The sequence below is a fragment of the Mustela putorius genome, unplaced genomic scaffold, assembly GCF_011764305.1.
Source record: "Mustela putorius furo isolate JIRA1106 unplaced genomic scaffold, ASM1176430v1.1 tig00000738_pilon_pilon_pilon, whole genome shotgun sequence".
Taxonomy (NCBI): domain Eukaryota; kingdom Metazoa; phylum Chordata; class Mammalia; order Carnivora; family Mustelidae; genus Mustela; species Mustela putorius.
In genome coordinates, this window is record NW_025421463.1 from 4904519 (window position 1) to 4931508 (window position 26990).

Sequence of the window (26990 nt, forward strand, 5' to 3'; positions counted from 1 at the left end):
GTGGTTTCCTTATTGCACATTTTGTTCTTCCCTAGACATTGTAGCTCGTTTTCTGAGATACTGGTGAGCTGTCTTGTGACTGTGTTTGCTTTCAGGTTACTGGGAGCACTGGTAGACATCTGTTCAAATCCTGTGAAAATAGACAAAACAAGGCTCTGGTGTTTTAATCGGGTGAGTTGTTCAGTGGCCCTTAGACTCTTCAGGCTCTTTTGCAGCACTATTTCTTAAAGGCATTTTTTTTTTTTTAATCTCATTTGGTAAAAGAGATAGAACATATGTCCTAAACTCTCTGAGCTGCCTCAGTCCGGCGAGGCACTGGGCATGGCAGTGCGTTGTGTTCAGCTCACGCCTTTGTACGAGTGGCCCGATTACCGTCAGCCTTTCTCGAGAGAAAGAGTAGTGATGTGCATACGGTGGCTGTGTAACTAATGAACTGAATTTGGGGCAAGTATAATTGTAATAGCAAAGGAGGTAATGGTGTTCATATGTTGATAGGTAGGTTTTACCCCTGATTTTAGAACAAATTGTGCCTTTTCCTCAGGGAGTCTAAGTTATTAGACAGCCTCCCTAGTAAAGAAAGGTGTGTGTGTAATAGTTAAAAGTGTTAGTCAGTGGCTAATTGAAGGAAATGACCCAAAGAAGTTTCTTAAGACTATGAATAAGAATATATCGATGAATTTCTGTACAGAAAGTAGATGAGTGGTTGCTGGAGCTAGAAGAGGGGGATAATGGAGAGTGACTACTCACAGGCATGGAGTTTCTTTTAGGCTAATGAAAATGTTCTGGAATTAAGTAGTGGTGGAACTTTGTGACTATACCAAAACCCACTGAAATGTACACTTTAAAATGTAGAATTAATGGTATGTGATTTATATCCCCCCAAACTGTTATTTTAAAAAGTTAGGACCAAATTATTTGTCTCAGTAAGATATTTACCTCCTTTGTTCAGTAGAGAATATGAAAAAATTTTAAAAAGATTTTTAATTTTTAAGTAATCTCTGTACTCAACATGGGGCTTGAACTTACTGACTGAACAAGCCAGGAGCCCCAGAACAGTATGAAAATCTGAAACACAGAATGTCCCCCCACCGCCGATTATTTATTTATTTGTGTGAGAGGGAACAAGCAAATGAGAGAGAACCCAAGCGTGGGGAGGGGCAGTGGGAGAGGGACAAACAGACTCCCCACTGAGCAATTTGCTATACCCAACTCAAGGCTTGATTCATGACCTGAGCTGAAGGCAGATGCTTAACCGACTGAGCCACCCAGTGTCCCTGGGATGCATTTATTAAAGATAGTCTATATCATCATTTTCCTAGGCTCATGCCAACTTGAAAATCATAATTATAAAGAAAAAATTTTGTTTTGTTGAAAGATTGAGTGTGAAATTTAAAATTCTATAGTATATGTCTTTATGGGTGAACACAAGAGGAAGAAATTGTATATTACATATTGGATATCTGTAATCTAGAAATAGAAATATGACAAAGAGAAAGCCCATTTGTCTAATAAAACTATAAAAATTGGGTCATTCTTAAATAACAAGATACTATTTCTTTTTCTTTTTAATTTTTTAAAATTGATTTTATTTATTTATTTGACAGAGATCACAAGCAGGCAGAGAGGCAGGCAGAGGGGGTGGGGAGCAGGCTCCCCACTGAGCAAAAAGCCCAAGGCGGAGCTTGATCCCAGGACCCCGGGACCATGTCCTGAGCCGAAAGCAGAGGCTTTAACCCACTGAACCACCCAGGTGCCCCCGAGATACTATTTCAAACACTTCAATTTGTGCAAATTTCATCAAGTCTAATAGTATCAATTGTTAAGGCTGTGGGGAAGAGAAACCCTAATACACTGTTGAAGGGTGTCTAATTTTTGGCAAGATTTTGTGAGGTATATATACCCTACAGTGGAGCCTTGAATTTTTTTTTTTTTTAAGATTATATTTATTTATTTGAGAGAGATACAGAGATAGCGAGACAGAGCACAAGCGAGGAGGAGAGGGAGAAGCAGTCTCCCCCCTGAGCAGGGAGCCCGATGCAGGTCTCAATCTCAGGACCCTGGGATCATGATCTAAGCTGAAGGCAGACATTTAACTGACTGAGTCACCCAGGTGCCCCGTGCCTTGGATTTATACAACAGGAAATATGCACTAGCATTTTTTATTTCCAGTTATGTATATTTTTAAAAGATTAATTAATTTATTTATTTGACAGAGAGAGAGAGAGAGAGATCAAGATCACAAATAGCAGCAGGCAGGGGCGGGGGAAGCAGCCTCCCTGCCGAGCAGAGAGCCAGATGCGGGGCTTGATCCCAAGACCCTGAGATCATGACCTGAGCTGAGGGCAGAGGCTTAACCCACTGAAACACAGGCACCCCTTCAGTTATATTTGTAAGAGGAAAAATTTGGAAACTGACCCAACTGTAGAGGAATGGATAAGTAAGCAGTAGTATTTTAATGCAGTTTAATACTGTAACAGAATGGACAAATGAGATTTTTGTGTGTCTACACAGATAAATCCTGGAAACCGCCGAGGAAAATATAAGTTACAAGAAATTGAATGTGATACCCCTTCTGAATGTTAAAAACAAAATAGTGCTGTGTTGTCTATGGATCCATACATGTATGCTGCAAAATACTTTTGAAGATTTATTTGCACGAGCTGGAGGGGTTGAGGGAGAGGGAGAGAGAATTCCAAGCAAACCTTGTGCTGCGCACATAGCCTGGTGTGGGACTTGATCCAGGACCCTGAGATTGCCATCTGAGCCAAAACCAAGAATTGGATCCTCAACTACTGTGCCACCCAGGCACCCCTGCAAAATTATTTATGAAAACCCATGGATTAGAAGAAGATACATTAATTTCAGTAGGAATTTTACTTCTGAAAGGGGAGAGAAGATAGTGGAATGAGCAGGGAAATCAACTAACTTGCAATTTTCTGTTTCATAAAAAAACTAAAGCAAAAATGGCAGTATGTTTTAATTGTTACATTTGGATTATGTATCATTTCACTTTTCTGAATTTTAGACTCTTTCATAACTAAAAATGAAAAAGAAAAGTGGGAACATTGTATGACATTGGCTTTTTTTTTTTTTTAAAGATTTTATTTATTCACCCGACAGGGAGCACAAGTAGGCAGAGAGGTAGGCAGAGAGAGAGAGAAGCAGGCTCTGCACTGAGCAGAGAGTCCGACGCGGGGCTCGATCCCAGGACCCCGGGACCATGACCCGGGCCGAAGGCAGAGGCCCCAACCCGCTGAGCCACCCAGGCGCCCCGACATTGGCTTTTAAAAAACCAATCAGCTTATACATGTTTCCTCAGATATTTTCATATTTACTGTCAAAGAAATAATTCATCCTAAAGGTCATGAACATTAGTTTTTGAAGAAGTGCAGTGTAAGTGCTGTGGATTATATCATATTTTTATTTTAAAATCTTCACATCCATATTTTTTCTTGATTGAAAAACGCTTGATCAGTGCAAGAACACATTATTGTGTTATTGGCATAATTGATTTCTTATTAAATGTACACAGGTTTTTTGTTTGTTTGTTTTTAAAGATTTTATTTATTTATTTGAAAGAGAGAGGCACAGTGAGAGAGGGAACACAAGCACGGGGAGTGGGAGAGGGAGAAGCAGGCTTCCCGCTGAGCCTGCTCTACTGAGCCACTGAGGCACCCCCCACATAGGTTTTTATGTTTTATAGTTAGGACCTGGCTTTTCCTCTGTGCGAGCCCCGTGTCTTTTGGTTGGTGGTGGGAGCTTGTTGCCTGCAAGTGTGTCCTTAAATTCTCTCACACACTTTGGTTCTAAAGAAGGCCGTGCACTAGTATGGTGTTGGCAGGCAGTTACAAATTGTTTGATGACTTAAAGGTTTATTGCTACTAATATTTTTAATAAACATTTATTGTTTATAGTAAAGTGTAAATTACCATATGGAAGTGTGCTTTTTGAAGAGCTTCTTGGAGTAGAACTTTTTAGAACTGAACAGTGGAATGAAGGGTGGTATTTGTTTTAGCTACTCATCTTAAATCTTAGCACAAGATTTGCATGTCTTTATAAAAGTTGGGGATTCTTTAGTATTTATCTTTTAAAGAGCAGACGTGGTTCTGAATATTCTCCCAAATACTGTCAGTTTCCTTTCTGTCATTCTTAGAGGAAAGAATGTTACTAGGATCTCTTCTGATGGAAAATGTTCCCTTCCTAGGTTCCTTTTTTCCCAAGAAGTGATTGAGTCTTTGTATTTTAGATTGAGTTTTCAAGTTAGACTTTCCTCTAGAGCAGTTTTTTTTTTTTAATTATAGTATAATTGGCATTAGTATTATATTAGCTTCAGGTGCACAGCATAATGAGTTGATAATTTACAAATGTTGTAAAATGATCAGTATAGAGCGCCTGGGTGGCTCAGTCGTTAAGCGTCTGCTTTCGGCTCGGGTCGTGATCCTAGTGTCCTGGGATCAAAACCCACATTGGGCTTCCTGCTCCATGTGAAGCCTGCTTCTGCCCACCCCCATCCCCTGCTTGTCTCTCACTGCGTCTTTCTCTGTTAAATAAATAAATAAAATCTTTTTTTTTTTTAATAAATAAAATCTTTAAAAAAAAAAATCGCTACAGTAAGTCTAGATAACATCCGTGACCATACATAGTTACAATATTTTTGAGAACTTTTAAGATTTACTCTCTTAATAACTCTCAAATATATAATACAGTATTATTTTTTTTAAGATTTTATTTATTTATTTGATAGACAGAGATCACAAGCAGGGAGAGCAACAGAAAGAGAGGGAAGTAGGCTCCCCGCTGAGCAAAGAGCCCCATGTGGGGCTCGATCCCAGGACCCTGGGATCATGACCTGAGCCGAGGGCAGAGGCTTTATTTAACCCACTGAGCCACTCAGGCACCCCTATAATACAGTATTATTAACCGTAGTTACCATGCTATACATTACATCCCATGACTTATTTTATAACTGGAGGTTTGTGCTTTTTTGACCCCTTATTAACTCATTTGGCCCACCTCTCCACCTTGGGCAGCCACCAGTTTGTTTTCTGTATCTATGAGCTCCTTTAAAAAAATATATATATTTTTTTAAAGTCGGCTCCACACTGAACATGGGTCTTGAACTCATGACCCTGAGATCAAGACCTGAGCTGAGATCAAGAGTCAGCTGCTCAACTGACTGAGCCACCCAGGTGCACCTCTCCTTTTAAAATTAAAAAAAAAAAAAAAAAAAAAAAAAAAAAAAAGTTTCTCTCTCTCTCAAATAAATAAAATCTTTAAAAAATAAATTTAAAAAAACTTTTTAGATTCCACCTATGAGTGATATCGTATGATATTTGTCTTCCTCTGTCTTATTTCACTTAGTATAATGCTCTCAAGGTCCATCCATGTTGTTGCAAATGACAAGATTTCATTCTTTTTTATGGCTGAATAATATTCGTGTGTGTGTGTGTGACATGTTCTTTATTTATCCATTGATGGACACTTAGGTGTTTCTTTGTCTTGGCTATTTCAGATAATGCTGCAGTGAACATGGACATGCATATATCTTTTTGAGTTAGTGTTTTCATTTTCTTTGAATAAATACCCAGAAGTAGAATTGTTGGATCATATGGTAATTCTATTTTTAATTTTTTAAGGAACCTCCATAGTGTTTTCCCTAGTGACTGCACCAGTTTATATTCACACCAGCAGTGCCCAGGCATTCCCTCTTCTCCACATCCTTGCCAACACTTGTTTTCTTCTTGTCTTTTTAAAAAAAATTTTTTTAGATTTTATGTATTTATTTGACACAGAGAGAGAGAGGTCACAAGTAGGCAGAGAGGCAGGCAGAGAAAGAGAGGGAAGCTCTCTGCTGAGCAGAGAGCCCGATGTGGGGCTCCATCACAGGAACCCAGAGATCATGACCTGAGTTGGAAGCAGAGGCTTAACCCACTGAGCTGCCAGGCGCCCTTGCATTTTTTTTTTTTTTTTTTTTAATGTACCTGTTGGCTCTCTATATGTCTTCTTTGGAAAAATGTCTATTTAGCTTCTCTGCCCATTTTTTTTTTTTAAAGATTTTTATTTATTTATTTGACAGAGACAGCGAGAGAGGGAACACAAGCAGGGGGAGTGAGAGAGGGAAAAGCAGGCTCCCCACTGAGGAGGGAGCCCGATGCAGGGCTCAATCCCAGGATGGTGGGATCATGACCTGAGCTAAAGGCAGCCATTTTAACGATTGAGCCACCCAGGTGCCCCTCTTCCCATTTTTAAAAAAAGATTTTATTTATTCATTTGAGAGAGTGAGTGAGAGTGTGAGGGAGAGGGAGGGGGAATCTGAAGCAGACTTCACACTGAGTTCAGACAGAGCTAGATGTGTGGCTTGATCCACAATGGTGAGATCACGACATGAGCCAAAACCAAGAGTTGGGTGCTCAACTGACAGCACCACTCAGGCTTCCCCTCTCTGACTATTTTTCGTTTTTTTTTTCTAGTTGGTTGAGGTTTTTATATATTTTGGGTACTAACCCCTTGTAAAATATATGATTTGCAGTGATTTTCTCCCTTTCAATAGGTTGCCTTTTCATTTTATTAATGGGTTCCTTTGCTGTGCAGAAGCTTTTTCTCTTGATATAGTTCCACATGTTTGTTTTTGCTCTTACTGCCTTTGATTTTGCTGTCAAATCAAAAAAAAAAAAAATTGTCAAGACTGATGTCAAGGAGTTCACTGCCTTATGTTTTCTTCCAGGAGTTTTATGGTTTCAGGTCTTAATTCAAGTTGATTCCATTTTTGAGTAAATTTGTGTATATGATGTAAAATAGTGGTCCAGTTTCATTCATTTGTATGTGGCTATCTGGTTTTCCCAGTACCATTTATTGAAGAGACCTTTCTTTCCACACTGTATGTTGTTGGCTCCTTTAGAGCAGTGTTTTGGGGCTAGGGTATGTGGGTGGGGGGGTGGTAGTACTATTGAAAAGATCATGAACTTTGAGCAGAGTTTTTCCAGGGCTGTAACTGAAAAGAAATCAGTTTTAGGTCGAACAGGGATTTTCTGTCTCCGTTCTTTCCTTTTCTGTCTAGGTTTTGAAGGCATGTCAGAAATGGGTAATTTCTGATGTCTAGAAATGACATTTCTAATGTCTAATTTCCCTGGAGGTGTGTAGAAGTGTTTCCATAAACATGCCATGTTGGGGCCAAGGTGGTATTTTATTTATGCATGCATTTTCCTGCATATAGTCATTATCAACTGAAATGGCTAATGTCTGCTGTGTACATAACATTCTTTAAAGATGTTCTCTCTCTCACTCCAAAATCAGGTCCTTCAAGTTGGAACCATACTCATGTCCGGAATGTTTGTGCTTCTTGCTATTGTGTTCTGTTTCATTATGATTTTAATGGTGACAGCAAACAAACTACTTTAGTTGACTGTTATATTGGAGTTTTTTTTTCCAAGTAGACAATTAAAGATACACTTGATGAATTAAAGGTAGGGATCTGTTGGTGTGCACGGAAAATTTGTGTAATCTCCTCGAGCCCCATTTTTGGAATAATTTGAAGTTGCAGCCAAATCCTGATTTGGGAACATAGTTCTCTTCTTAAAGGAGTAATCTAAGGAATTCCAGATTAATACCATCATTTAGAATCTCTTGGATTGTTCCACTGAAAGATGGGAAAGTAAGTTTATGGTATAGATGGAAAACTTTAATACCATAAGAGGTTTATCAGCATTCACCCAAAAGTTACAGAGATCCATAACTTATCAAAGAGTACCTTGGGTTTTTTTTTCCTTATTTTTCAAAGATTTTGTTTATTTTAGAGAGAGCACGAGTGGGAAGAGGGGCTGAGGGAGAGAAAAAGGGAGATTCCCAAGCAGAATCTCCACGGAACATAGAGCCTGACAAGCGGCTCAGTGCCAGGACCCTAAGATCATGACCTGAGCTGAATTCAAGACTCAGATGCTTAGCCGACCGACTGAGCTACTCTGGCACCCCTTTTTTCTTTTTTTAAAATTACGTCTCTATATGTTGCCAGGATACTATATAAGAATTATACAAAAGAGTATCACTGGATTATAATATACTTAAATTAGAAAAAATTGCTTAAAAATAATTGTTGAGTTCTTACTGTGTCACCATTGTTATGAGTACTTCTCATGTGTTATCTAATCCTCACTGTAACTGTGAGAGTTATTGTCCCCATGAGGAGTAATAATTAAACTAAGGTCACACAGTCTGGTAAGTAGTGTAGGCATGTAAAATCAGGCTCTTTCACTAAAGTACTTAGGCTCTTCTTCACCATAGTGGCTTAATAAAGTTACCATAGATTGTTTATATCACCTGGAGAACAATTAATTTTAAAAATCAGACTAATTTTTTTTAAAGAGTAGGCATTTATTTTTTAATTTTAATTTTAATTTATTTATTTTTAAAAAGATTTTATTTATTTATTTGACAGAGATCACAAGCAGGCAGAGAGGTAGGCAGAGAAAGGGGAGGAAGCAGGCTCCCCGTGGAGCAGAGAGCCCAATGCGGGGCTCCATCCCAGGAACCTGAGATCATGACCTGAGCTGAAGGCAGAGGCTTTAACCCACTGAGCCACCCAGGCGCCCCCCAAAATTGGACTAATTTTAAAGAGGAATACTTTGCAGTTTACCGTAAGGTGAACATAGTATTTTTGTGAAAAATATCTGGATATATCTCCAAGTATCTTAATCAAGCATTTAAGTTTCATTTTAGAACTTGGACGTATATAGATCTGTATGAGGTAACTTAAGGGAAATTAATTATGAGGTAAATTAAGTTCTACCAATGTTCACTGAGCAACTGAGCATCTTCTGTGTACAAGGAACTGTAGTAGCTGGTTGGGAGCAAGATGGAGAGGGGAACTAACATTTACTGAACGCCTGTTATATTTCAGGCGGTTTTAGATGACTTTATATCTTCATTTCATTAATCCATACAGGAATTAATCTAGATAGGTATTCTCATTTTAGGAAACTTAGTCATAGAGAATTTAAACTCTTATAACCCAAATGGCAGTTGTAGAATTTGAACCCAAGTCTTCCTGACAAAAAGACTGTGCTCCTTTTCTGACTCATCTGTGTTTTCTTTTTTAAAGATTTTTATTTATTTGACAAGGAAAGAGAGATCACAAGTAGACAGGCAGGCAGAGAGAGAGGGGGAAGCAGATTCCCTGCTGAGCAGGGAGCCTGATGCAGGGCTTGGTCCCAGAACCCTGAGACCATGACCCTAACCAAAGGCAGAGGCTTAACCCACTGAGCCACCCAGGCACCCCTCATCTGTGCTTTCTTTTGTGTAAATTTAAGGTGTGTTCCCTGTTCCCTGTTTCTAGGAGTGTATAATCTAGTCCAAGGGTTCACAAAGAGGATTCTGTATGTAGATGGACTGGTGGAAGTCCCTGGTTTAACTTGCAGAAAGTCACAAGTTCAAAATGATTTTTATAATAATACTAAGATGTATATACTAAGATGTTCATTTTACTGTGTTCATATATGTACTGATGATGCAAAAGCCATGGTGGGAAAACTTGCTAGTACCTAAACATGAATTGAGGGAGTGCACCAGACTGCACGTAAGAGTCATTGGATTTTTTTACCGTCTTGTGCCTGTAGTGTGGAAAAAAAGCAGTTTCACTTACAGATGTCCTTGATGCAGCAGTAAAAACTTTTATAAAATTTGGACCCTCTAGTGTACATGTCTTTTAAAAAATTGAGATGTAAGTTACACATACACATAAATCACATACACATTCTTTTCCTTTTTAAGATTTTACTTTTAAGTAATCTCTACACCCAGTGTGGGGCTTGAACTTAAAACCCAGTGATCAAGAGTCACATGCTTTACTGACTCAGGCGACCTGGTACATTTTTAAAAACATACAGTTCAGTGGTATTTATCATATTACGAGGTTGTGTAGCTGTTATTACTATGCTGTTCCAGAACGTTTTTTTTTAAAGATTTTTATTTATTTATTTGATAAATAATTGGGCAGTGGTTTAACCAGGTGTTTTGCCATTGCATAACAATGACCACTAGCTTTTCAGTCTTCAGTTGTGAGTGCTCACACTTTCTATTTTATGAAGCAGTGCCACATATGTTACATTGTTTCTCATGAAGCATCTCATTCATAGCACCAGATTCTGTATTAGGATTATATCCAACCATTTGTGACCCTCCCCCAAAAGTAAAATAGTAGTGGTTTTAAACATGAAACAAGTTTATTTTTTTCTTTTGTAAAGGGAGTCCAGAGGCGGACTGGTAGGGTGCTCTCTAATGTCAGGGAACCATCTTCTTCCTAGTTTCTCTATTTGCCTTGCCATTCTCACATGTGGCTTCTTTCTCATAATCTAGTACAGATGCTTGTTCCAGCACCACATCCATGTTCTAGTCAGCAGGAAGGATGAGGGGCCAAAGAATAGCGTACATGTTTTCTCTAAGGACATTTCCTGGAAATCACACTTAATACTTTCACTCTTACTGTCCCATTAGTTTAAACTCAGTCACATGGCCTCGCGTGTAGGAGCGGCTGGGGATTGCAGTCTTTATTCTGGCATGCACTTAGCTAAAGCTCAGGTGATCTGCTGCTAGAAAGGGGAAAGTGGCTATTGGGTAACAACCTCCAGTGCCTACCACAATCATTCAGGTACGATTCTTTTACTTCCTGCTTATTGGCAGTTTCTGATATTTAAGAGTGCTCATAATTCTCTTCTCATTGTATTCTTCTTTTCATGTCATCTAAGACTTCTGAGTTACTATATTCAGATGATTTCTTCTCTTTGAGATACAAATCACCAGTGTGCTTTCTTTTCTCCTTGATTGATTTAGAACCTTGCTATTTTAAGATACGCCAAAGAAGGTTTTCATGCTGGTGTGCATCTACCTTTTCTTTTTCTGCTACCCACACTGTGCATGTTGCCCGTACAGATGCCTTCAAAATGTGCAGCGCTGACTGCTGCTGCTGTATGTCTTAGCATTTTATAAATTCTCCAAAAATTGCTTTTTCATGTAGTTATAATGTGGAAACTCCTGCAGTCCTTTGGAGAAAACTTTTGTTATTACTTGCTTTGCTTGGGAAATGAATCTTCTTGTGTCTACTCTCTCTCCTTTATTTTAAAGCTTTAAATATAATTGTATTGAAGTTAAAATTGTATTTAGTTATGTTTTATATTTTACTCCATCAGAAATTCTCAGCACATTTTTAGAAATAACAATTGGCTGAGAGTAATACACTTTGAAGCAAGAGGCTATTTGGAAGGGAAGATTAATGACCTATGACTTAGGAACTGTTTTTGTTTTTTCTTAATTTTCAAGTTTTGTTTATTGTGGGGGGGGAATCTGAAGCAGACTCTGTACTGAGCACAGAGCCCAAGGTGGGACTTGATCCCACAGCCTTGAGATCATGACCTGAGCCAAAACCGAGAGCCAGACACACTGAGCTACCCAGGCTCCTCTTAAGAGCTGTTTTTATTTAGGTTTTGCTGAGATTCATTAGGTTTGCAGAGATTTTACCTTGACTGAAATCTTTTTAGGACTGTGAGAATCTAAAAATTCATTTTTATTTTTTTTTTAAGTAGGCTCCACCCTAGGGGTGGAGCCCAGTGCCAGGCTTGCGCTCCTGACCCTGAGATAAAGACCTGAGTTGAGATCAAGAGTCAGGCACTTAGGGGTGCCTGGGTGGCTCAGTGGGTTGAGCCTCTCTGCCTTTGGCTCAGGTTATGATCTCAGAGTCCTGGGATTGAGCCCCACACTGGGCTCTCTGCTTAGCGGGGAGCCTGCTTCTCCCCTCTCTCTGCCTGCCTCTCTGCCTACTTGTGATCTCCCTTTCTGTCAAATAAACAAATAAAATCTTTAAAAAAAAAAAAAAAAGAGAGAGATACTTAACTGACCAAACTACCCAGGTGCCCCCTAAAGTGCATTTTAAAACATAATCTCTGCACCGTAGACCATGAATGTAATATAATGAGTCTGTGCTTTTATATGGTAATGGATCTCGCCAGAGTAGATTAACTTATTTATTTATTTTTTTTAAGATTTTATTTATTTGTTTGACAGAGATCACAAGTAGGCAGAGAGGCAGGCAGAGAGAGAGGGGGGGGGGAGGAGCCAGGCTTCCTGCAGAGCAGAGAGCCCGATGTGGGGCTTGATCCCAGGACCCCGGGACCATGACCTGAGCCGAAGGCAGAGGTCTTAACCCACTGAGCCACCCAGGCGTCCCTAGAGTAGATTAATTTAATTAATAAGGATGCTTTTATAATTATTCAGGAAAATAATTGATTAGTATGCTGGTGATACACGTTGGTATTTGGAGTTCTGAGCTGCTTTCATAGGAATGTGCATTGTCCTAAGGGTCCCTCACTGTGGCACCAGCATATGCCTAGGAGCTGTAGCCTGGCCTCTTCTGCTTAGCCCACAGACATGCTAGTCTTAAGTATACATTTTCTCAGAGTGAGGGTTTCTGTGTTTGGATTTTCCTAAAAATTGTAACAGTTTCTGGATTTCTTTTCTGTGGCAAGCTAGTTCAGTTCCAGTGTTAAGAAATATTTGGAGGTGCCTAGGTGGCTCATTCGGTGTATCATCCCACTCTTGGTTTCAGCTCCGGTCATGACCTTAGGTTGTGACATGGAGCCCCATGTTGGGCTCCGTGCTCTCTCCCTCTTCTTCTGGCCCTCCCCCCACTTGCACGCCCACTCTCTTGCTCTATATTAGTAAATAAATAAATAATAAATAAAGTCTTTTAAAAATATTTGATAAAGGGTTCAGGAAAGTGTTCATGGCTCCTTTTACAAAGAGGAAGTATATCGATTTATGGGGGTAGAGCACATTGGGAAACCCAAGGATATGAGGCTCTGGCACTGGAAAATAGGGCTTCTCTTCAAACACTCTATTGTAGTGTGGAAACAAAGCACAATACTGTAAATGTCTTTCCTTTCCCCCAACTGCTGCATGTCTTCTTCCTAGGTGAGGTTTGTCTCAACAAGTTTTTCATTCCAAAGTTAGTATGTTCAAAAATAACTACAATTGACGCTTGAAAGCACAGGATTGAACTGTGCAAGTTCACTTACATGTGGATTTTTTTATAAATACAATACGTACTCTGTTTTCCTTGTGATTTTCACAATATTTTCTTTAACTTTATTGTAAGAATACAGTATAGAAAATATATAAAATATGAGTTAATCACCTATTTATGTTATCCAGAAGGCTTCTGGTTAAGAGGCTATTTAGTAGTTGAGTTTTTGGAAAATCAGAAGTTTTATGCAGATTTTCAGCTATGTAGAGGATCCCACCTCAAGCCCCTGCATCGTTCAACAGTCAATTTTAGCTTTTTTTTCACATTATTCATACCTGAACAGGATAACTACGGCAATTTTCTACATTGTGGCCTGGCAATGTTTCACGTTGTCCTGGTTTATTGGAGTATGTTTTTGTTGCAAGAGTGGAAGTGACCAAAGAGTTCCTAGCTTGGAAAAAAAAAATTCCTGGCCTGTCTCATGATGAATTACATGATGTTGAAGGTGACTGCACAAGATACATTCAGATCCTATTTAAATGTATTCTGGTCTTTTATACGTAGCCTGTAGACTCATAAACACATCATTCATCATCCATCTATTCCTCTTACAGAAGGAATCTCTAAAATATAATTCCACATTTAAAGATGGGAGTGCAATTGAACACCACAGAAGTGGGATTAGGAATTGTAAGGAAAGCTGTAGTGTTGGAATATAACAAATCACCTTGTCAAAATAGTGCTTTCAATTTCAAGCAGACATTTTGTGGTGAAGGGGCAGTTTGGATTAGGGATTAAGGCATACTGTCAAATTTCTGTTAAATGTTTCCAATAAAATACCACCTTGTAGTTAAACTCTTTGTACTTTTCAAAGTAACTTCCGGAAGACCCTTTAAGATAACAGGACAGGATGACAATTTAAATTTTTTTTTTAATTTATTTATTTGACAGAGAGATCACAAGTAGGCAGAGGCGCAGATAGAGAGAGAGAGAGAGAGAGGAAGAAGCAGGCTCCCTGCTGAGCAGAGAGCCTGATGCGGGGCTCAATCCCAGGACCCTGAGATCATGAACTGAGCCGAAGGCAGAGGCTCAACCCACTGAGCCACCCAGGCGCCCCGACAATTTAATTTTTGTTCAGAGTTATATGCTCAAGGTCATATCAGCAAACTCAGTAATAAGACATTTTTGTTTGTTTGTTTGTTTTAAAGATTTTATTTATTTATTTGACAGAGAGACAGTGGGAGAGGGAACACAATCAGGGGAGTGATGAGAGACAGAGCACAAGCAGGGGGAATGGGAGGGAGAGGGAGAAGCAGGCTTCCTGCTGAGCAGGGAGCCAGATGCGGGGCTTGATCCCAGGACCCCACGATCATGACCTGAGCCAAAGGCAGACGCCTAATGACTGAGCCACCCAGGTGCCCCAGTAATACAATATTTTAAGATACAGATCACATGTCATAACTTTTCCCCAAAATATTATTGCAGTAATTACTAGGGGGCCCAGCAAAATGGTAAATTATATACCAAGTTCAAAGTTGGGCAGCAGGCTAAGGTTTTCTTTTTCTTTTCTTTTTAAAGATTTATTTATTTGAGAGAGAGAGAGCATGCATGCCTGTGGGTGAGGAGGGGCAAAGGGAGAGGGAGAGATAATCCCAAGCAGACTCCAAGCTGAATGGGGAGCCCCATATGGAGCTAGATCTCAGGACCCCAAGGTCGCGACCTGAGCTGAAACCAAGAGTCCGATGCTTCACCTGCTGTACCAACCAGGCACCCTCAGGCTATGGTTTTCTACACAGCCACCAAAGTGATCTTTTAAAAATAGACTGCTGGTCCTGTCACTTTATTACTTAGAAAAAACCTCCCAGTGTCATCCAGTTTTTTGAAGACTGTATTTCTGCCTCCCACTCTGCTCGCTGGCCATGCTGGTCTTTCCTTGAAGAGGCCAAGCTCATTCCCACCTCCTGGCCTTTGAACTTATTTCCTCTGCATGGCGAGCTGCCGCTTATCAAAATCCGGGAGTGCCAGATTGTGTGGTGGCTAGGGGCATAGGTTCTGAAACCCCTTGCCTACTTTCAAGTTATGTGACCTCTCAGTGCCTTCATTTCTTCAACTGTTAAAAATTGGTTGAGAAAAGTAAATCCATCTTGGTGTTTTAAAAATTGAATATATACACATGAAGTGTCTCACTTAGGGTAAGTGCTCATTAATAAGTCACCTCAGATAACTCCCTCCTCAGTGAAACCTGTCTTGACCATTTCATCAAAATTAGCCATCCTGGCCCCTACACTTGATACTTAGTTATCTCATATTATTCTGTTGTATATTTATTGCACGTATTCTACTTATCTTTTTTTTTTTTTAAATTTCTGCTGCTTCCAGCTGGTAAGTTCATGTCCCTTCATAAAAGCCGTTGAGCCTACTTGTGTCTTTAAGTTTGGGGACAGCTGGTTGTCCCTCTGCATTATAGAGTTACAGCTTTATTGAGCTTCTTCTAAAATAGTATGAGTAGAAAGTACTGATACATAATTAGATACTCAGCTGTATATGATAATTTTAGTAGTCAGAGGGATGGTCTAAGACTCAGAGTAGGCAATCTGAGACTAGAAATTCCTGAGTTACCAAGGGTGTCAGGTGTGCTGGCAATTTATTGTTCCCTGTATCTGTACCTCTCCCTCTTCCTCTTCCTCTCCCTACTTTTTTTTCTTTTGTTCTCTTCCTATTCTTGTATCCTTTTCTGTTTCTCTCATCCTACTTTCATTTCCATGTTTTCCTTCCCATGTGCCTAATGGAAGCTCACATATGTTTCCATTACAGATTTCCCCTGCTATCTGGAAGTAGAGTGTTCTATGAAACCTTTTGTAAGCTGAAATAGCATATAATGAAGAAACAATTAATTTATATAGGAACATTTTTTTAGCATTCCCAGACCCCAAAAATAATGCTGCTTAGGCTTTTCTGATACCTTAGGACACATTTTACCAATGGATGCACAAAATAAATTGTGGTAAAGTACAGAAGTGCTCAGACAGAGTTCTAGCTGTGGTGGCTGGATGCTGAGATGCCCAGTGTGGTCCCAGGGAAGGAACTTGGTGTGCTGCTCTCGCCACTTGAGTATGGGCTGCCTGGAAAACAAACGCTGAGCGCTATTTTCAGTTTTCACCTTTTTCCTAAAAGCAACATTCCTCTTCAGATTTCTTTTGGTCAGCAAAAACAGGAACTAATGTAGGTCTTTTGTGAAAGCAGGTGTCATAATGCAAACTTATGAAAGCTGGGAGATAACCCTTATTTGGGTTTGGCTCCTGAACCCAGCATCCAGAATCAAATTCGGCATCTCCTCATATAAAATTCCTCTCCTTTCTTCCCTCTTAGCAGTCACTCTGGCTTAACACTATGAAGTCCTATTTGACACCTTCCTTTCCTTCACCCTCTGCAACCAAACACAAACATATCCTGTCACATTAATTCTGTCTTATTCATTCCACATGAATTCAACAAAGATCTGAGTTCCTGCTCTGTGCCAAGTATGAAGTAGCTTTGGAACTTTTCCCCTAGTCTTGTGTTCCTTTTTTTCAACCTAGTGTTTATCTCACTGCCACATTAATTCTCTAAAGCAGATTTGATGATGTTAAACCCAGCTTGCTGGTCCAGGTACATCTCCTATAACTTGTACTTGAACTGGACTGCCCTTCTAGAACATAAATACACACTTTCTCACATGATGTTCCTATTTATGCTGTTCTGTCTCCTGGGATAACATAAGCTCTCTGAGGATAGGAGCTTTGTTGTATTCACTGTAGTATCTCTACAACCCAGAATAATACCTGCCACATAGTACAGACTCAGTAGATATTTGTTGAAAAAATAAATGGTTTAAAAAAAAAAGTAAATGAAAATTAAGTGAAACCTGTGAATCCTATTCATTTTTTATGGTTATTCTCAAATATTAATATTACCTCTCTTAGGAAGCCTTTTCTGATCTTCTGTATATTTCTATTTAAACATGAATAACCACCTGTGACAAAACTTTCTTCCCTCTTTTCTCTCTTTTTTTTTTTTTAAAGATTTATGTATTTATTAGAGAGAGAGAAATAGTGAAAGAGAGAGCATGAGGGGGGAGGAGAGGAAGAAGTAAACTCCCCGCTGAGCAGGAAACCCAACGCAGGGCTTGATCCCAGGACCCTGGAATCATGACCTGAGCCAAAGGCAGACTCTCAGCTGACCGAGCCACCCAGGTGCCCCTCTTCCCTCTTTTTTCTGTATTAGTGCTGATTTTGATCGTGTATGTGATGTGGTTTCTGTAAGGATAATATGGTCAGTAAATTAACAAATATTTATGGAGTTCCTGTTCTGTGTCAAATATCCTATCTGGGTACTTGAGTTAAAAAAGACAAAGGAACCAAATTCCTTTGCTCAATAAATTTACTGTCTAGTGGAGGATCAATCCATTATAATAGTAGTAAAAGTAAGCAGTAGCAGTAGCGAGCCTGGGATCTGGGAAGCCGATCTGTAAGAGGGGGATGGATAATAGGGAGATGAGGGAGATGAGGGTAGATTGTGGAGGAAGAAACAATATAGATGGTCACATGTAGAGAGCAGCATAGCAGGTACATATGGTTGGAGCTTTAGAGAAGTGGTGAGAAGTGAAGCAACTACTGTTGCTTGTACGGTTTCAATGGTATATTGTTACCATTATCCATTTTGTTGGGAGAAGAAGGAAAACTTGGATGACTGATTCCCTATAGAACGACCAGGTGGAGCTGAAAATGTGAAGTGAGCAAAGGCCATAGCTTCGTGGAGCTTCCTGGAAAAAATAACTTGGGAGATAAAACTTCTGTAGCTTGGAATATCTACTCACACTTGATTGATAGGCTGTATAAGCAATTCTCATTTGAAAGTACATTTTTCTTTTCAGAATTTGAAGGCATACTCTACTATCTGTTTCAAGTATTAATGTCATCTGTTATATCTCCCAGTTTTGTGGCTTAAAGAATTTGGGCAGGACTTAGCTTGGGGATTCTTCTGCTCCACATGGTATTAACTTGGGTCCACATGGTGGCATTCAGCAAATGACTGGGCTTGTCTGGACAGACCAAGAGTGTAAATGCCTGATACCTTGGTGGGCATGTCTATAAAGCTAGTCTCAACTGGATCCCTGTTCCTTTTAGGATAGTCTTTAGACTTTTTTTTTTTAAGATTAGAAAAACATTAAAAATTTTTTTAAAAAATATTTTATTTTTAAGTAATCTCTATATCCAATGTAGGGCTTGAACTCACTACCCCGAGATCAAGAGTTGTGTACTCTACTGACTGAGCCAGCTGGGGTGCCCCTTGACTTCTTATTATGGTCTCTCCAACAGAGTAGTTAGACTTCTGTATGGGGACACAGGGCTCCAAGAGACCAAGGAAAAAGCTAGTCGTTTCTCAGAAGTCTGTATCTGGAACTTGCTTAGCATCACTTCACTGTACTCTGTTGGTGAAAGCAGTTAGGCCAGCTCACTTTCAGTGTAGGGAAAATAGACCTTTTTCTACCAACGGGACAATGTCAGAGAATTCACAGCCACACCACTCTTCCGTGTGTGCCTTCTCCTGTTTTTAGGCAGATGTTGTATTTTTCTGTTTCTTGTATTCCTTGGTTTTAGATGATTTCTATGATGAAGAGGGAACAGAAAGGCCTTATACTGCCATCCCTAGACGTCTGAGTAGTTTTTAAGACATCTGAAGATGATGGGGGTGATAGTGACAGAGATAAGGGCAAGATTGATACTTTCCTCACTCCCTGTAGGACCCAGGGCAGTGCCTAGTTCATACGTAGTATGCTGTCAGAGAGTACATGTTCTTGAATTCCTTTGTGTCAAATTCATCTGTATAAATGTATATATATGTCTGCTAAGATTTTGGTTTCTCTATTATTGAAGATAAATCAAGGAAAATAACCTATCCATCTAAAAGGAATTCATTAATTGATTGAAAACAGCTTTAAAAAAATTTTTTTTGACAGAGAGATCACAAGTAGGCAGAGAGGCAGGCAGAGAGATGGGGGCGGGGGTGGTGGGGGGAGTAGGCGCCCCCTCTGCTGAGCAGAGATCCCGATGTGGGGCTTGATCCCAGGACCCTGAGATCATGACCTGAGTTCAAGGCAGAGGCTTAATTAACCCTCTAAGCCACCAGGCGCCCCTGAAAACAGTTTTTATACAGAAAAATTTTTTTCAGGAGAACCATATCATTTAGTTGCATGAAATGAACTCTGTCATAGGTCATACTTTTTAAAAATCCTGCTAATACATACTTTTTTAGAGTTACCAGCTGTCTGCCTGAGCTCTTCCATTTCTCTAACACATTTTGTGCTGTTGCTTCTAGTTACATATGCCACAGGGCACCAGCAGAAGGCATGCAGCCCCAAAAGGGGGTGGGGTGGAGAAAAGATGAGGCGGCATCAGGCCAGCAAGAGAGTGAAACAGATGGGTTGTGGGAGATGACCCTGCCCCCATGTTGTTTTTGTTCTGTCTGCTACTGATCGTATGCGAGTCAGCAGCCAAGAAATTGGAGTTGGTGATCCTATGATGTAAAAGAAAGTTTGATCTCGAATTGAGTGGAATTATAAATTTACAACACCAAAACATGGCTCGGATTTTTTTCCTTTTGGTTATTATTATTATTATTATTTTTTAAATTTCTTTATTTGACAGACAGGGATCACAAGTAGGCAGAGAGGCAGGCAGAGAGAGGAGGAAGCAGGCTCCCTGCTGAGCAGAGAGCCCATGTGGGGCTCGATCCCAGGACCCCGGGATCATGACCTGAGCCAAAGGCAGAAGGTTTAACCCAGGCACCCCGTCCTTTTGGTCATTATAATTACTTTTCCTCTGAGACATTTCAGAAAGTATTTTGTTTGAGATACAACTTTTACATTTTCCTAAATAACATAATACGTATAGTCTAAGATAAATATTATGCTTTTAGATTCTTTTTCTTGCAGGTTATACAGTAAATAAAATTTTAGGAGTATTTAGGAATTGATAGAGGAGATATTTTAGTCCATAGTGACTGTACCTCCACACTTTTGGATATTGTGTCTAGATGGTCAGAGTTTACTAGGACTTTCCTCTGTGGGCTGTTTAAAAATGAGTAGAAATAATATGTTTGCTAGAGAAATAAATCTTCTATATATGTATATATTTTATGCTAAATATTCTTTTCTTTTGTCAGTGCTTGATTTTGACTTTTTGGCTTATTTTCTAAGGTCAAGATTGAGGACATGTTGCTTTATGTCTTACCAGGTCTTCACTTTGTTCTATGCAATAACCTTATTTTTTTTTTAAAGCATTATAAGCATGTTGTCAAGCATACATAAATGCAGAGAGAATGATAGTTTAATAAGTCCCCATGTACCTAGTCAGTACTCTGCCTCAGCGGCTACCAGCATTGCCACTCTTGTTTCACCTACCTCCCCATCCTGTGGCCCATGATTTTATGGAAGAATTTTGTTGTAATGCAGTTTAATAATGGTATTTAAAAAGTATATATCCTGGGGGCACCTGGGTAGCTCAGTGGGTTGAAGCTTCTGCCTTCAGCTCAGGTCATGATCCTGGAGTCCTGGGATTGAGCCATACATCGGGCTCTCTGCTTCTCGGGGAGCCTGCTTCCTCCTCTCTCTCTGCCTTCCTCTCTCTCTGCCTGCCTCTCTGCCTACTTGTGATCTTTGTCTGTCAAATAAATAAATAAAATCTTTTAAAAAAAAAGTATATATCCTGAAGCTTTTGAAATCATTGAAATAGTAATTACTGAAAACATTAGTAGATACCACCATAGCATGTAATAACTTACCCAGTAAAACTATGTGGTGAAATATATGTATGAAAATTTAAAGTGATCTCCAAGCCCTTAATGATTCCATAAATATGGAACTTCATCAGTTACTAAGCTATTAAAATAAATTCTGAATGGAATAAAGCAGTTAGTTTTTCAGATTTTCTCAATAAAGTGGTTTTTCGGATTGCTTTTTCTTTTATTCCAGACATTGACAGGCACAAACATAACTGCATCACTACAGAATTTGACATGCCTTTCTTTAATCTGTGAAATAAAATAAATAAATAAGTATTTTAAGATTTATTTATTTGAGAACGAGAACAGGAGCAGGGGGAGGGGTAGAAGGAGAGGGAGAAACGGACTCCCTATGGAGCAAGGAGCCTGATGTGGGCTCAATCCCAGGACCCTGGGATATGGCCTGAGCTGAAGGCAGACGCTTAACCGACTGAGCCATGCAGGCGTCCCTAAAAATGTATGTATTCTAAGAAAATTACTTTATAAGCTCAGTTTTTCCCTTCATGCCTAACACTAGACCTGGGTTGACTTTTTTAGGGGGCCATTTTCCACACTTCAATTTTTTAAAATATTTTCTGCAAGTACTGGTTATGTGCATTAAGTGCATGCCCGAATTACAGACTGATGCAGTTTAAATTCAGGCTTCATTTTAAAAAAAGCTTGGTATTCTCTGATAGATCTTTATTGTCCCTTGAGTAGTAACATGCATAAATATTGAATCTCTGAATGTCAGCAATCATCATCATCTAATCCAAAGTAATAGGAGGAAGGTTGTTCTGAATTAGTTAAAGAATAGATGTTTTATTCTTTCAAGCTCAGTGAATAATATTAATTAGCCTAGTAAATTACTTTTTTAGGAGAGATCTTGACAGACCATTTTGAAATAATTGTGGTAAAATACATATAACATTAAATGTACCATCTTACCCATTTTTAAGCGTACTGCTCAGTAGTGTTACATAAATTCACATTGTTGTACAACAGATCTTTAGAACTTTATCTTGCAGGGTGCCTGCGTGGCTCAGTGGGTTAAGCCGCTGCCTTTGGCTCGGGTCTTGATCTCAGGGTTCTGGGATGGAGTCCCGCATCGGGCTCTCTGCTCAGCAGGGAGCCTGCTTCCTCCTCTCTCTCTCTCTCTCTGCCTGCCTCTCTGCCTACTTGTGATCTCTCTCTCTGTCAAATAAATAAATAAATAATCTTAAAAAAAAAAAACTTTATCTTGCAAAGGACTGAGACTCTATATCCAGTAAGTACTAGTATCAGACCTTTTTTAATGAACTGATAACTCATCTGAAATAAAAAATACTTATGTATGTAATAGCATTCAATATGTTCATTTCCTTTGTAATCAGGGGAAGAATTATACATAATGAAGCAGTATTTTAGTTCATCTTTTTAAAAAAATACATCACTTGCTAAAGAAGGTGTTTTTTTTTTTTAAGATTTTATTTATTTATTAGAGAGAGAGAGAGAGCATGAGCAGGGGGAGGAGCAGCGGGGGAGGGAGAAGAAGGCTTCCCGCTGAGCAGGGGGTCTGAAGCGGGGCTCAGTCCCAGGACCCCGGGATCATGACCCAGGCTGAAGGCAGACGCTTAATGACTGAGCCACCCATGTGCCCCAGTTTTTCTCTTAAAACTGCTGGCACTCTTTTATTCTATCATCCCTTCCCAAAAAGAAGTGTAAAATTTTGCTTCGTTCTCAAGTTATAGTGCCCCAGATATTAGTTAAGTCTGAAATCATGGGGTTTTGCTCTTTGGTGAAGAACTTTTTATATGAAACTATGATTCTAGCCCAGAAATTTAACAGGAGTTCCTGCCCTTGAGTTCTAAGCATTATTTTTAATGTTTCGTATCTTTTGTGCATTCTTCCTTATACCATTCAGATTTTCCTCAAGACCTCCCTGTCTTGGTCCCCAGATTATCTTTAGGTATCTTTCATTTGCTTCTGTCTTTGTTCAGACAAGTATGTTTGTATGTATGTATTAATGCATATATATATTATTTTTTAAGGTAGTTTATAATTTTTTTTAAGTGAACTCTGTCCATAACATGGGACTTGAACTCATGACCCCAAGATTAAGAGTTGCATGCTCTAGGGGCGCCTGGGTGGCTCAGTGGGTTAAGCCGCTGCCTTCGGCTCAGGTCATGATCTCAGGGTCCTGGGATCGAGTCCCGCATCGGGCTCTCTGCTTGGCAGGGAGCCTGCTTCCTCCTCTCTCTCTCTGCCTGCCTCTGTGCCTCTATGCCTACTTGTGATCTCTGTCAAATAAATAAATAAAATCTTTAAAAAAAAAAAAGAGTTGCATGCTCTACCTACTGAGCCAGCCAGGTGCCTCCAGCAAGTATTTATTGAGTGCTAGTTAATATGCAAATACTGTTTTATAAGGTCTGTCATACACAGTTGTTACCATTTCCGCTAAATTTCTCAGTTTTCTAATGAGAGGTATGAACTCTTAATGAGGAATAATTTCATAATTTTCCCCAGTTTTATTGAGATAGAATTGACATGCAGCACTGTGTAAGTTTAAAGTGTACCGTAAAAAAATACATCACTTGCTAAAGAAGGTGTAAGTTTAAAGTGACTTACATATACTGTGGAATGGTTACAACCATAAGTTTGGTTTTAACATCCATCATCTCATATAGATACAAAAACATTCTCATTGTGATGAGAACTTTTAGGATTTACTCTCAACAACTGTCGGGTACACCATACAGCAGTGTTAACTGTAGTCGTTGTGTTGTATACTACATCTCTAGTACTTCTTTCATTGGAAGTTTGTACTTTTGACCACCTTCATCCAGTTTTCCCACCACCCTCTGCCTTGTAACCATAAATCTTAAGCGAGATCATACGTTGTCTTCTTCTGTCTGACTTACTTCACTTAGCATAATGCCTTTGAGGTTCATCCATGTTGTTGCAAATGGCAGGATTTCCTTCTTTCCTTATGGCTGAAACGTGTTGTATATTACCAGTTGTTTATACAAACCCTGTTACTGTATATGAACCTCCTTTTCCTCTGTCTTAGGGCTGAAGGTTTGATACTGTCCTACTTTAGTTTAGGACTCACTTATGAGTTCTTGTTTTTTTTTTTTTTTTTTTTTTTTAAAGATTTTATTTATTTGACAGAGAGAGATCACAAGTAGGCAGAGAGGCAGGCAGAGAGAGAGAGGAGGAAGCAGACTCCCCACTGAGCAGAGAGCCCAATGCGGGACTCAATCCCAGGACCCTGAGATCATGACCCGAGCCGAAGGCAGCGGCTTAACCCACTGAGCCACCCAGGCGCCCCGAGTTCTTGTTTTTTAAAAGAACACACGTCTCATGGCATCTGGGTGGCTCAGTGGGTTAAAGCCTCTGCCTTTAGCTCAGGTCGTGATCCCAGGGTCCTGGGATCGAGCCCCGCATTGGGCTCTCTGCTCAGCAGGAGCCTGCTTCCCTTTCTCTCTCTGCCTGCCTCTCTGCCTACTTGTGATCTCTGTCTGTCAAATAAATAAATAAATAAATAATCTACAAAAAAAAAAAGAACACGTCTCAGTGACATCATCCATGTGCATGTGTATGCATGGGTGAGCACATGTGCGTGTGTATCAGGGCGAGAAGGGTATTGAGGCCTGAGGCCTGCAGTCCTAAGGAGTTTGGGTCTCAAAGGATCCTTGCATATCACTTTAAGTCAAAAAAGTCTGCTGTTAAGGAAAGCAGGCATGCTCTTTCAGAGTCTTTTGCAAAGAGTACTGAGCCAGATGGACTAATCACGTATAACAGTTTTTCCCCTAGTGCACACAGAGACACAGCTTAAATGGTTAAGTCACAGGCAAGATGGGAAAAAATTCTTTGAAGATTAGATTCTGAATTTGCGTAGACATTTGCTGTTTTGTAATTCCTAAAATTGTTCAAACCCTAAAAAAACCCATTTTCCATTGTTTGCCCCTTCTACCGCTTAGAATATTAAGTTCCTGGTATTGAATCCCTAATATTTTTTCTCTTGAACTTGCCTCATTCTTCTTCTTCCAGCCTTTTTGGAGTAGAGTCCTTCTCAATATCTTCACTCTTCTTAATGTCAGTCCCCCATCTTCATTGCTGTAATCTGGATCTTTTCCAGTTTATCTTATACTTATGAGGTGTATCAGTCAGAACTACGGCCATGTTTGGGCACACTGTAGCCTTATATGAAGATAGGATGTGATGGTCTTTTTATTTTTTAGGTTTTTTTTTTTTAAGATTTTATTTATTTGACAGACAGAGATCACAAGTAGGTAGAGAAGCAGGCAGAGAGAGAGAGAGAAAGGGAAGCAGGCTCCCTGCTGAGCAGAGAGCCCAATGCGGGGCTTGATCCCAGGACCCTGAGACCATGACCTGAGCCAAAAGCAAAGGCTTAACCCACTGAGCCACCCAGGTGCCCCTATTTTTTAGTTTTAGTTTTTAATGCCTTTCTTCATTTCATAGTTTTCTAGTATTTTATTGGTTTCCTCATCTCCAAATTAAAGTGTTCACTGAAGTCTGCAGGGAACTCCTAGGTCCTTTTTCTAGATGAAGAACTATAGGTTTTTGGGATGCCTGGGTTGCTCAGGCAGTTAAGCGTCTACCTTCAGCTCAGGTCATGATCCTGGGTTCTGGGGTCCAGTCCTTGCTTGGTGGGGAGCCTGCTTCTGCCTTTCCCTCTGCTCCTCCCCCAGGCTTGTGCTCTCTCTCTCTCTGACAAATAAATAAATAAAATCTTAAAAAAAAAAAGAACTATAGCTTTTTCAATATACAAACAATATATATGTGTTTTAGTGAAAATTTGGAAATGAAAGAAAGTAAAAAAGAAAGAAAATTGTTCATAGTCCAGTTAAGACCCATTTTGTGTTTTTGTTGTGTTTCCCTATTATCTCTTTTTCCTCTGGATGATATTTTTATATGTGAGTATGCATTTTCATATCTTTTCCTACATATTAGTCAGCATTTTCCACACTTTAAATGCTTTATAAAATTTCTTCTTAACTGCATAGTAGGATTCAGTGAATGAATAAGTTCCTAATTCACTTAACCATTAGTCCATGCTATGGTTTAATGAAAAGATGCTATTGAAAAGACTTTCGGGGCACCTGGGTGGCTCAATGGGTTAAAGCCTCGGCCTTCGGCTCAGGTCATGATCTCAGGGTCCTGGGATTGAGCCCCGCATTGGGTTCTCTGCTCAGCGGGGAGCCTGCTTCCCCCTCCTCTCTACCTGTTTGTGATCTCTGTCTGCCAAACAAATAAATAAAAAAAAGAAAAAAGAAAAGACTTTCATGTTATAATGTATTCTATATCATTTTTAAAGATCTCATTCTTACATTGCCAGCTGTTTAATAACACATTTCTGGATATTATGATTAAATATTCATGTAAGTTAGAATATTTGGACAAATATTTATCATCAAACATACATCTCTATATTTTTTTATGAAATCTAATGGCTTGGACATTGTTTGTTTCTTCCAAATAAGCTATACACTCAGTGTGGGGCTTGAACTCACAACCCCAAGATCATTTGCTGTACCATCTGAGCCAACCAGTCGCCCCGGGGATTGTTTTCTTAAAGAAATTTTCTCCCCTAGATAATGTTGGTACACTATAAGACTTTAATACCTTTTGGATACTCATTAAAAGGATTATTTCTCAAGGTACTTCCCCTTGGTAGTTGGAGGATAACATCTATTCCGTAACTATTTCTGCTTGGCCACTGTTTCCTTTTATCCCATTAGAGGTTGTGTGTGCTGCTTTTATTTCATTTGTATATTGTCCTCCTGAGAAATATAGTTGGGGACAGCATCAGACTTGAAATCACATGCACTCTGTGAGCATAGTAAATATCAATTACTTAATTTAAAAAAGATTTTATTTATTTTAGAGAGAGAGACCGAGAGAGCACAAACAGGAGGGACAGGAGAGGGAGAGAGAATCTGCAGTAGGCTTCCCGCTGAGTGCAGAGCCCATTGCGGACCTTGATTTCACGACCCTATGATCGACTCTGAGATCATGACCTGAGCTAAAATCAATTTTCAGATGCTTAACTGACTGTACCACCCAGGTACCCCAGTAAACATTAATTTAAAAATGATTCTGACTTGAGAGAAAATGCTTAAGATCAGTGGTAGCTTGCCAGTAGTACAATTTAGAATAGTATTCAGCATATGTCCGGTGG

General features: G+C 39.5%; 1 protein-coding gene across 3 annotated transcripts in view; it reads left to right on the forward strand.

Annotated features, from left to right (window-relative positions):
* MRTFA (myocardin related transcription factor A) overlaps window positions 1-26990 on the forward strand; it is a 195021-nt gene that overhangs the window by 47199 nt on the left and 120832 nt on the right. The window lies entirely within an intron of this gene.